The sequence below is a fragment of the Capricornis sumatraensis genome, chromosome 1 (assembly GCF_032405125.1).
Source record: "Capricornis sumatraensis isolate serow.1 chromosome 1, serow.2, whole genome shotgun sequence".
Taxonomy (NCBI): Eukaryota; Metazoa; Chordata; class Mammalia; order Artiodactyla; family Bovidae; genus Capricornis; species Capricornis sumatraensis.
Window position 1 is genome coordinate 78,738,241 of NC_091069.1, and position 12,800 is coordinate 78,751,040.

The 12,800-nt window shown below is 38.6% G+C and overlaps 1 protein-coding gene and 1 pseudogene across 1 annotated transcript in view; one reads left to right on the forward strand and one right to left on the reverse strand.

Annotated features, from left to right (window-relative positions):
* The window catches only part of SRBD1 (S1 RNA binding domain 1), a 229,899-nt gene that overhangs the window by 166,713 nt on the left and 50,386 nt on the right, over positions 1–12,800 (forward strand). The gene's annotated exons all lie outside the window — the stretch shown is intronic.
* Positions 12,002–12,447, reverse strand: LOC138084729 (large ribosomal subunit protein uL24-like; annotated as a pseudogene).

Consider the following 12,800-nt stretch of genomic DNA (forward strand, 5'->3'; position numbering starts at 1 on the left):
TTTTGGTAACTTAATTTGATGTATGTATTAAGAATACCCATAGACCTATAGTTAGTGAACAGGTAGCCAGAAAGGCATTCTACTGTCCTTTTTGTTGCACGTCAACCTTTGTAACTATGTCAGTGTGTAGACTGACACTATGTATAAAGGACCTTAAAATGTCCTATTTTGTCTTGACCAATTCTTTTTTAATAATTGTGTCCCAGGGGAGCAAGTTAATTTAAAATTTTATGTATAAACATATTATATAGTACTACCTGTAATAATTGAACTGAGAAAAAGAAAATGTTCAATTTTTAAAAAAGACTGGATTAAGTGTGTCCATGTAATTGAGCAGTCTACAACTATTTAATATTTAATTTCTAAGAGTCTTAAATAAAATGTTCAAATATCCTGTCGAAAAGCTGGATTCATCCTTGTATTATGGAAAAAAATCTGCTGAGCAAAAGTTGAAGGAAAAATCCCTACAAGTTGAGTTGCTTCTGAATGATAAGATTGTGTGTATTATTTTCTTCTCCTTTATGCACCTGTGTACTTTCCTAATTTGCTATAATTAAAACCTGTAACTTTTATCCTCTGGGACAAAAACAGATTTATAACCGAGAAACTAGGGGAAAAAATAGTAGTGACATGTTGAAATCTAGAAATCCTGTTTTCTAATTTCATTCAGGGCAGCTTGAGTAATGGTCCTAGTTCAGGAGGTGAAAAGCAGTCACCCATAGGCCATATTCTACCAGCAGAGGATTTTGCTTGGCTAGCACTGGAATTTTAAAATAATTTGTTTGCATGCCTTTAGGAGAGGGCACAAACCTCTCCAATGTACCACCAGCCTCTACCCATCTCTCATTCCTGGCCTGATTCATACATTTATGTAATCTTCCAGACCTCTGAGATGCAGATGTTTTGTTTGTACAGCTTTGTGCCTGATCCTGAGCACTTCTGTCACTAGGAGAATGGGCCACTTCAGTGTTGGGCTTTTGTTTTTGCCCACCCAATACATGATAATAGCAGTAGTGGAGATGATGTTGATCATTAACAGTTGCCATTTGTTGACTCGTTAGTGCCAGTCTTAGAGTAAAACTTAATCATATAATCTAGTCTTCACTGTTCTAGGGGTGGGTCCTATTTTTCCCCCATCTTATTGATGAAACAATTGAAGCTGAAAGAGATTAAGAATCTGTTCATAGTAGAGGTGAGAATTGAAGCTAAATCTACTTAGAGTCAAACTCAGTGCTCTTAAAGTTAACTTAATAGTTAACTTGTATTCACAATTATGTTTTAGTGTCACTGCAAATCTTGAACCATGCTGCTTATATTATTGACAAGAGGACTGTACAGTAATAATGCCATTCTTGTTTATGCATGTTACAGACTAAAGAGAAAGGGGTTTTACTATTATTGTTGATAATTTATTAAACCACATTAATTCATTTTTAGTTTGCCATTATACACTATGTGTTAAGATATAGAGAGGAAATACTGGGGTTATACCATGAAAACTTGGTACAAATGTTATTCTTTGTACTAAGGAATAGTATACCTATTTCTTATGTACAACTATATTGATAGAAATATGTAATTCTGATATGCTCATTTCTTGTTACATAACATACTCAGGAACATAACATAACCCCTCCACTATCTAAGTATATAAAAACAAAGCTTTCTGGTAAATACTTTGATATCCAACTTTCATAGTCCTGTATACTTAATGCCTATTATCTCAGATATATTTTGTTTCACCTTTGATTTTCTTTTGACAAAAGAAACCAATTTGAGAGATTCTGATTAGAGGTAGAAAATTGGTTTCTATATGGAAGAAAAATAATATGATCTCCAGAATGTATAATAATCTTATGAGGGTTAAGTCACTTAACTGTCATATCTGAATCCCAATTAGGAAATATGTTGTGTCATGGCTCAAAAGGGAGTGGATATATATGTACTTACAGTTGATTTCACATTGTTGTACAGCAGAAACTAACACAACATTGTAAAGCAATTATTCTCCAATGAAAAATAAATTTAAAAAATTATTTAAGAGTGATAGGAATAGGAAGAAAATTGTAGAAGGAACTTCTGCTTTAAACTCTTTAGAGAAAGGGTGTTCATTAAGCAAATACTTTTATAATAAAGATAACAAACATTTATAAATATCTTGATAATTATAATTTTACAAAAACTTTGATGATGAATACATTTATCATGCTAGTAGTACATGGAAAGTTAGAAGAAAAAAAAGAAAAAGAAGTAATTAAAATCATGGATAACTGGAGGTATGTAAGAGGTAAATGTTCTGAAATAGTGTGTGTTGAAAAGATGTTTGACACTTTAGTAATATTTTCACAAGATATAGGATTTTGGGTGGTTGAAGATAATATTTTTTCAGAGATTATATTGCATCTATTCTATTGTCTTCTGTCGTCTGCTGGTGCTGGTGGTGATCTGAATCTGATTTATTTGAGAGTGACCTGTTTTTTACATCTCTGCAGGATTTTTTGCGTCTTCCTTTGTATACATAGGACTCGGTTTTTTTCGTTCTGTGGGCTGGATGCTTCTTGGACCTTTATAATCTGAAGGTCTCCTTCAACTTTGGGAAAATATCTTGTGCTCTGTATTTGGGTATATCTTTCCCCTTCTCCTTTGTCTTTTGCTTCTCTTTTTTTTCTCAGCTATTTGTAAGGCCTCCTCAGACAACCACTTTGCCTTCTTGCATTTCTTTTTCTTTGAGATGGTTTTGGTTACTGCCTCATGTACGGTGTTCCGAACCTCAACCCATAACTCTTCAGGCACTCTGTCTACCAGATCTAATCCCTTGAATCTATTTGTCATCTCCTATATAATCATAAGGGATTTGATTTGATTTCTTGTTCTTTGTTTTCTCTGGTTCCATAAGGTAGGAATGAGCCCCTTAAATGGAACCTCTCTGTCTCTCTTTTCTAAAAATTTCAGCTCTTGGTTTTTGTCATTGCTGTTGCTCTGATAAAGCCCTCAATTTTATCTTCTAGTCATTTTATTTTAAATATTTTATTTTGGTAATCATTTTTCGTTTCTAAGAAATGTTTTCTTGATCTCTAATTCCCCTTTTATATAATATTACTTTCTTATTTTTGGTTCTTTTTGTGGGCGTGTAATATTGTGTTTACTTTTCCTAAAAATACAGACCAAAGAGATTTTCCCTCTATCCCTGTTTCTCCTGCTTTTTTTGTTGTTCATTTGTTTCATCTCTCTGTTTCTTTGGAGAATCTTGGTAATCTGTTCCTATGTAAGAGTTTGTTGTTACTGTTCTCACTAAGTCATGTCAGAGTCTTTGTTACCCCATGGAATGTAAGCATGCCAGGCTTCCGTGTCCTTCACTGTCTCCCAGAGTTTGCTCAAATTCATGTCCATTGAGTCAGCGATTCCATCTAAGCATCTTATCCTTTGCCGCCCTCTTCTCCTTTTGCCTTCAATCTTTCCTAGCATCAGAATCTTTTCCAAGGAGTTGGCTATTTGCATCAGGTGGCCAAAGTATTGGAACTTGAGCTTCAACATCAATCCTTCCAACGAATATTCAGGGTTGATTTCCTTTAGGATTGGCTGGTTTGATCTCCTTGCAGTCCAAAGGACTGTCAAGAATCTTCTCCAGCACCACAGTTCAAAAGCATCAGTTCTACACTCCATCTTCTTAATGGTCCAACTCTCACATCTGTACATGACTACTGGAAAAACCATAACTTTGACTAAATGGACCTTTGTTGGCAAGTGATGTCTTTGCTTTTTAATATGCTGTCTTTGCTATATGCAATAGAGTTTCTTTTATTAGCAGGTTTTGCTTTATCAAGATCTCTTAAGGGAAGATAGCTATTCTTAAACTTGGAATGTCTACCTGCCACATTTCAGAAGACTTTTTCTTCAGAGCAAACTTTTTAGTTTTTTTAGTGAAGAACCCTACAATTTTTTCTTTTTTGACAAGAAAAGATGGAGTAAATATTTGGCTGGAAAGGTGGAATAAACATTTTGGATGCAGCTTGTGGAGAATTTGAAAGTATACTGGGTTGAGTAGTGTCTCCTCACAATTCATGTCTACCCAGGACCTCAGAATGTGACCATATTTGGAAATAGGGTCCTTGTAGGTATAACGGGTTAAGAAGAGGTCATAACTGGATTAGGGTGGGCCCTAATCCAGTGACCGGTGTCCGTGTAAGAGGAGAAAACAGACACACAGAGAGAATACCATGTGAAGGTGGAGACAGGATGTGAAGTGATACAGCTGCAAGCCAAGGAGCGCCAAAGATCGCCAGCAGCGCTGGGACTAGGAGAGCGGCGTGGAGCACAGTGTCCCTCAGAGTCTCAAGAGGGAGCGAGTTGCCAGCACCTTGTTTTGGACCTTTGTGCTCCACAACTGTGAGAGAATGAACTTCTATTGGGATAAGCCACCCAGTTTGTGGTAATTTTTTTCTGTAACCCTATGAAACCAAAACAGATGTGCAGCAAACTCACCTTAATGACCTGACCAGCGTACCCACCAGACCTTTGAACAGCATCTGTTACCTCCTAGCCTGTTGCATCTGAGGACTGTACACAAGAATTCTAAAGGACCAGAACACCTGAAAACTCAGGCTTGGGAAAAGGATCCCTCATCCCTAGGCTGTGAGATTTTAGGTTTGAAGAGTAGGCATGGATGGTCCCTTCCTCTGGTATAGATGAGGCCTGGGGAGCCTCAGTCATGGTGGAGTGTGGCAGAGCTTTTTGTCTCCGCTCTTGTTATGCTAGCTGGCATTTGTGTTTGGGGGACCATTAGCCCATCCCCAGTGTGATAAAGAGGACTGAGCACTCTAGATTTGGCATTTCCAGCACTGGGGACATTTTGAGGTCATGGCCTGATTTACCACCTCAGCTTTCTTTCAGGATTGTCTTAAACACTGGGCTACTTTTCCCACAATGCTCAGTGCTAAAGGCCATCTCCTTTTGTGTGAAGTCAGCCTGCTGGGAATCAGTCTATGACATGTTGACTCTTCCCACCCAGGCTTTATACAATGTGATCTCTGACATATCCCAGGACAGAGCCTCTCTAGAGGTTCTCCCCGACTTAGTGCACCTCGTAAGTTACCCTCAACTGTGTCTCCTGAGTGAATGCATCAGCTTGCGACTTCCCCCTTCTGCCAGAGGACACCTTGAAGATAATGTTCTCTTAGCCATTGAACTTTTCTCTAATAGGAGGTATTTCACAGGAAAGGAAAAAGCCTTGGCTTTGTTTCTTTTTGAACTATCTTTCCATCTGTTACACTTCCCTGGGAAAGCATTATAGAACTCAAGCCTTTAAATTCAATCCCTGTTGAGATGAGAAAAGCTTCCTAGGTGAGTTATCAATAATTTAAAGGTATATCTGGCTGTTAGTAATAGCCATTGTTAAGACAAGCATGGGTCTGGGCATGGATTTAAGTCACTGACAACATGTGGTTTTCTACGCTGTCTATGTGTTGGTCTCTATAATGTGTTTCTAACTTCATGCCATGGCTTGGCTAGCACTAATTTCTTTTCTACTTTTTCTTTACTCCTAGGAAGGTATTGCTTCTGTGTATTTCACATTGTAGGGAGAAACTCACCTCATTGTGACCCCTAACCTATGTAGTAAATCCTCTGAAATTAATTTTGGTTCTTTCTGATCTGTGTCCCCACGTGACTCCCCCAAGATTTCATTATTAGATTTTGACAGCCTTTTAAATTTGTAAGTGCCACAAATTTGTCACTAGAGATGAATGAGTAAAAAGAAAATTTTTTTTCTTGAGGATATGGGTAAAATATTTCAAGTGACAGGTTCGCATCAATAATGTTAATGTTTATAGGGTGATGAAAACCATATAAGTCTTAGGCCAGAATCTTGTTTCAGCTGAGTCCCAGAAATTTTGACCACAGAAGCCAAGATACATTCCATTTATTCCAACAACTGTTTTTCCAAGTTCTTTCCAACTGTCTGAAAGACAGTTGTCATTCTTGAATGCCTGAAACGTTAAATGCTTTTTCCTACTGTCACAGTTAAAAGCAAGGGAAACGTTGTCTACTATTCCTGAATTGCCTTTTGTCTTCCTTGAGTTCCTAAAATGGAGAGCAAATTTGATAATGTTCCTTTGGCCCTATTTTTCGTGTTCATCCTCTGGCGAGGTTTTTGAAAAATTTCACTTCATTGTTTCTCAAATACTGACTTCTGGCCTTGCTTTCATGCCAGAAAGTTGCCTCTACTGAACGTGAAACAATTACAGAGTCATAGATTTTCCTTGTTTCGTATTGGTACCAAAGGATTTCCCCCAGTGGTTTCTAGTTCTAGTGCAGGGGAATGTAGTATTTGGGGAACTGAGGACAATCAGAGGAAATACAGAAAAGACATAACTGAAATTATTCTGAATATGATTCCAAGTAGCATATGTATATTATTATTAACTGAAAAGAGAAAGATAAAGAGCTTAAAACCATTGTAGTTTAACGTCTTAAAACCATTACATTGAATAGTTTGGTCTTTGGTCCATTTATTTGCATAGTATTTGATGTTTTTCTCAAAAAAATATTAACCAAAATAAAAGATTTATTTCAAAAACTAAGCTATTATGAAGTTTCTCTGTGAAATTAAAACTAGTTGTTAAGAAAAAGAAAGAAAAATACCAAGGTTAAAAATTATCTACCCCACTTTGCATTCTAAGCTTGCACACAAGGTTTGCTGGCTGTTGGGTGTTCTTTACCAAAATCATCTGAGTAATACCACAGCAGTAGTAAGCATGATGATTTTACAGTGTTAATTTTGCATTACAGGAAGCATTCTTTTTTTATTACAAGTTGATAAGACAGGTTTATCTTCAGTTCAGTTCAGTTCGGTCGCTCAGTCGTGTCCAACTCTTGTGACTCCATGAATTGCAGCACTCCAGGCCTCCCTGTCCATCACCAACTCCTGGAGTTCACCCAAACTCTTGTCCATCTAGTCGGTGATGCCATCCAGCCATCTCATCCTCTGTCGTCCCCTTCTCCTCCTGCCCCCAAACCCTCCCAGCATCAGGGTCTTTTCCAATGAGTCAACTCTTCGCATGAGGTGGCCAAAGTACTGGAGTTTCAGCTTTAGCATCAGTCATTTCAAAGAATACCCAGGACTGATCTCCTTTAGAATGGACTGGTTGATTCAATCCAAGGGACTCTCCAACACCAAGAGTCTTCTCCAACAACACAGTTCAAAAGCATCACTTCTTCGGCACTCAGCTTTCTTCACAGTCCAACTCTCACATCCATACATGACCACTGGAAAAACCATAGCCTTGACTAGACAGACCTTTGTTGGCGAAGTAATGTCTCTGCTTTTGAATATACTGTCTAGGTTGGTCATAACTTTCCTTCCAAGGAGTAAGCGTCTTTTAATTTCATGGCTGCAGTCACCATCTGCAGTGATTTTGGAGCCCCCCAAAATAAAGTCTACCACTGTTTCCACTGTTCCTCCATCTATTTCCCATGAAGTGATGGGACCAGATGCCATGATCTTCGTTTTCTGAATGTTGAGCTTTAAGCCAACTTTTTGACTCTCCTCGTTCACTTTCATCAAGAGGCTTTTGAGTTCCTCTTCACTTTCTGCCATAAGGGTGATGTCATCTGCAGATCTGAGGTTATTGATATTTCTCCTGGCAATCTTGATTCCAGCTTGTGCTTCTTCCAGCCCAGCATTTCTCATGATGTACTCTGCATATAAGTTAAATAAGCAGGGTGAGAATATACAGCCTTGACGTACTCCTTTTCCTATTTGGAACCAGTCTGTTGTTCCATGTCCAGTTCTAACTGTTGCTTCCTGACCTGCATACAGGTTTCTCAAGAGGCAGGTCAGGTGGTCTGGTATTCCCATCTCTCTCAGAATTTTCCACAGTTTATTGTGATACACACAGTCAAAGGCTTTGGCATAGTCAATAAAGCAGAAATAGGTGTTTTTCTGGAACTCTCTTGCTGTTTTCCATGATCCAGCAGATGTTGGCAATTTGATCTCTGGTTCCTCTGCCTTTTCTAAAACCAGCTTGAACATCTGAAAGTTCATGATTCATGTATTGCTGAAGCCTGGGTTGGAGAATTTTCAGCATTACTTTACTAGTGTGTGAGATGAGTGCAATTATGTGGTAGTTTGAGCATTCTTTGGCATTGCCTTTCTTTTGGATTGGAATGAAAACTGACCTTTTCTAGTCCTGTGGCCACTGCTGAGTTTTCCAAATTTGCTGGGATATTCAGTGCAGCACTTTTACAGCATCATCTTCCAGGATTTGAAATTTGAAATTTCAACTGGAATTCCATCACCTTCGCTAGCTTTGTTTGTAGTGATGGTTTCTAAGGCCCCCTTGACTTCACATTCCAGGATGTCTAGCTCTAGGTGAGTGATCACACCATCATGATTATCTTGGTCATGAAGATCTTTTTGTATAGTTCTTCTATGTATTCTTGCCACCTCTTCTTAATATCTTCTGCTTCTGTTAGGTCCATACCATTTCTGTCCTTTATTGTGCTCATATTTACATGAAATGTTCTCCTGGTATCTCTAATTTTCTTGAAGAGATCTCTAGTCTTTCCCATTCTGTTGTTTTCCTCTATATCTTTGCATTGATTGCTAGGAAGGCTTTCTTATCTCTCCTTGCTATTCTTTGGAACTCTGCATTCAGATGCTTATATCTTTCCTTTTCTCCTTTGCTTTTTGCTTCTCTTCTTCACACAGCTATTTGTAAGTCCTGCCCAGACAGCCATTTTGCTTTCTTGCATTTCTTTTCCATGGGGATGGTCTTGATCCCTGTCCTGTACAATGTCACGACCCTCCATCTATAGTTCATCAGACACTCTATCAGATTTAGTCCCTTAAATCTACATCTCACTTCCACTGTACAATCATAAGGGATTTGATTTAGGTCATACCTGAATGGTCTAGTCGTTTTCCCTACTTTCTTCAATTTAAGTCTGAATTTGGCAATAAGGAGTTCATGATCTGAGGCACAGTCAGCTCCTGATCTTGTTTTTGCTGACTGTATAGAGCTTCTCCATCTTTGGCTGCTAAGAATATAATCAATCTGATTTCGGTGTTGACCATCTGGTGATGTCCATGTGTAGAGTCTTCTTTTATGTTGTTGGAAGAGGGTGTTTGCTATGACCAGTGCATTCTCTTGGCAAAACTCTATTAGTCTTTGCCCTGCTTCATTCCACATTCCAAGGCCAAATTTGCCTGTTACTCCAGGTGTTTCTTGACTTCCTACTTTTGCATTCCAGTCCCCTATCATGAAAAGGACATCTTTTTTGGGTGTCAGTTCTAAAAGCTCTTGTAGGTCTTCATAGAACCATTCAACTTCAGCTTCTTCAGTCAGTAATAATGGCAAAGTTGATTAGTGTTTTGTTGTTGTTGTTCAGTCACCAAGTCATGTCCAACTCTCTGCAACCCCATGAACTGTAGCACACATGGCTTCCCTTCACTATCTCCCTGAGTTTACTCAAATTCATGTCCATTGAGTTAGTGATGCCATCCAAGCATCTCATCCTTTGTTGTCCCCTTCTCCTCCTGCCTCCAGTCTTTCCCAGCATCAGGTTCTCTTCAGATGAGTCAGTTCTTCACATCAGGTGGCCAAATTATTGGAGCTTCAGCTTTAGCATCAGTCCTTCCAATAAATGTTCATGGTTGATTTCCTTTAGGATTAATTGATTTGATCTCCTTGCAGTCCAAGGAACTCTCAAGAGTCTTCTCCAGCACCACAGTTCAAAAGCATCAGTTCTTCAGCACTCGGCCTTCTTTATGGTCCAACTCTCACATCCATACATGACTACTGGAAAAACCATAGCTTTGGCTAATTAGTGTTTATGAAGTACTTAATAGGGATAGGATGGTATTTATCCTTTCCTTTATACAGTTGATGAAAGTAAGGCAGCAATATGTTATGTGACTTGCTTGGTCTTCCTCACTACTTTTCATCGTCATTTGTTTCCTAAGGTTAGGATAGGATAGACCGCACAGTCCAGCTGCCTGAGTTCAAAATTTGGCTTCCCCATTTATTAGCTTGCTGGCCTTGGGCAACGTATCAGGTTTGTTGTACTCATCATCGTCACCATCATCGTCATTCCTGTTGTACAACTGTGGTATGTTAAGCACCAAAAGGCAGCTAAGGACTGTCAAACCCAACCTTCTTAAGTCTAAGGAAACTGCAGCCTAAAAATGAGATGACTTATCCATCACTAGCTTGTGTTTTACTTACAACTAGAACAATAATCATTTAACTTTTATGTCCTTTCTACAGTTTTTGGTTTCAAAGACTGATAAAATAATTTTTTAGAACATTTATGGTTCTGGCAGCCAGTCTCCAGGATGGTGCTCAATAATCCCTGCCTCTTGGTACTAACACTCTGGTGTGTTCTCCTCCCTCATTGTACTGGCCTTTGTGACAGTACAGTATGGCAGAAGTAATGGTATATCGCTCCTGAGAGTTGTGAAGACATGTGGTTCTGTCTTAGATGCTTTTGTTCTCTTGGATCACTTCCCTATGGGAAGAGGGGAAGCTGACTTCCATGTCATGAGCAGCCCTGGTAGATACTCATATAGAGAGGAATTGAGACCTCTGGCCGACAGTATATAAGGAGATCGGGCCTTCTGCCAAGAGTAATAATGAGTGAGCATCTTAGAAACGTATCCTTCAACCCACTGAGGCCTTCAGATGATTTCAGTCCAGCAGACATCTTGACTGCAGCCTCATCAGAGACTCTCACTGAGAGAAGTGCCCAGCTAAGCTGCTGCTAGACTCCAGACCCTCAGAAACTGTGAGATAATAAAAGTTCATTACTTTCAGCTGCTAAGTATTGGTGTAATTTGATAAACATCAGTGGATAACTAGTGTAGTAGAGCTGTGGAGAACTGACATGTTTCCACATGTTTTCCTTGTCACAAATAAGGAAAGGACTGTTTTAGTACTATAAGGACTATTTTAGTACCAAAATAGTAGGAATGTCATAATACTATGGTAAGGGACAGTTTTTAGATTGAATAAATTGATCTGGTTGAAAAACTTTCACATTGTTCTTTTTCTCATTTTGTTATTGACCACTGAAAACTCTGTCATGAACTGAATTTTGGGAACCATTCTGTTTCATCATACTGTGTTGCAATTAGTAGCTTTCAATTTTGCCGCCTTTTGTGTCCTCAAGTGTTTGCTTGAATAAAGGGAAATATGTTCTCTTTTGAAAAACCAAACTGAGGAAACTCAAGTTGTAGTTCTTTTTCATGGTAGAAAGCACATTAACAGATAAAGCTTATCTGGGTTTAGATTTTCTCATCTGTGAATTGATTGATTATACTATATATGACCTCTTGTAAACCTTTCCATTTCTAAAATTGTGACATTGCAATAGACCTTTGGACATCTTTCTTTTCACCTGCACTCTTTGCCAACAGAAGGAAGGTGGGTAATCTTCAAATTTTGCTTTTCCCCTCCAGGAGAAGGAGAGAGAACTGCCGGTGGAAGGGACATAATCCTTTTCTTCTGACTCTGACACGTGCCTACTGTGCCAGTCTCTATACTTACTGTGCTGCCGCTGTAAAGGAACCAAGTAGAAATGGAGATGTCTCAAGGTTTTCTTTGAGAAAGAAGTGCACCTGTCATTCATAACTGAGCTGGTTACATGGCAAATCATAATTATTTTCAGCCTGTCAAGTAAAATGCTGCAGTGGATGCCACTTAGTGACAGAGGGATAGAAAAATTAGAGGGAAAGGAAACAGGAGAAAGTAAATTATAGTTTCATGATAGAAAAGACAAGTGTCCTGTCAAAGCAAGGTACCATGTACTTCCTTCAGAAATCTCCTTTTTTTTTTTTTTCTGTTATTGCATAGACACTCTTACCATTTACATAAGATTTGTAATAAGAACAGTGTGATACAGAATCTTTAAAACATGTCTATTTTGTCAGATTATTTTTAGTCATAGTAAGCCTTTTTTTTTTTCATTTTAACAATTTTTAATGAAAGCTGTAGACAAGATGACTTTATTCTTGCATCTTCTCAATTGTTTCTTCCTTATATTTGCCCTTTTCCTTTCCTACTTGGTGAGATTTGGCTTTACGTTTGAGGATCTTTTTGCGGTCTTTGTCCAGTTTTAGTCTGGTGATAACCACCTTGCTGGGGTGAATGCCCACATGGACAGTTGTGCGGTTAGCCTTCTCCCGCTGCACTCGTTCAATGTAGATGACGTATTTCTTCCTGTAAACCTGGACTGCTTTGCCAATTTGCTACCCTTTGTAGTGCCCTCGTACAACCTGAACTTCATCATCCTTTCGGATGGGCATGGATTGAACGTTGTACTTCTGTCTTAGCTCTTTAGAAAGAGGAGAAGACATAATTTTCCTGCGAATGTGGGAAGGCTCATTGAAATGCCTTTTTCGATTCTTGCTTCGGTCAGAAGTCACAAAGGGATTGAACTTCATTTTGGCCACTAGCGTTTCAGCGATGGCCACAGAAGGGAAGAGATCTGCAGGCTCCATAGTAAGCCTTATAAATGAAGAGAAAGCATTATCTTGTAAACAAAAAAAAAATGTGTTCCAGATTGTTTTGAAACTTTTCCTTAAAAAATAGTTTAAGTCAATGGGTTTTCTTTTCAGGAGAGCTGGAATTTGCATTGCTAGATCAGCTGATACCGCTTTACTTATATGAAACAGAGGGGCGTAGTGTTCAGAGCTCCAGGTCAAGACTTTGCCTTCAACTGTTCCCTGGTTGTGTGACACTGGGTGACATATTTAACTTCTCTGTGTCTGTTTCCTCTTTTGTAAAATGGAAATAATAACAATA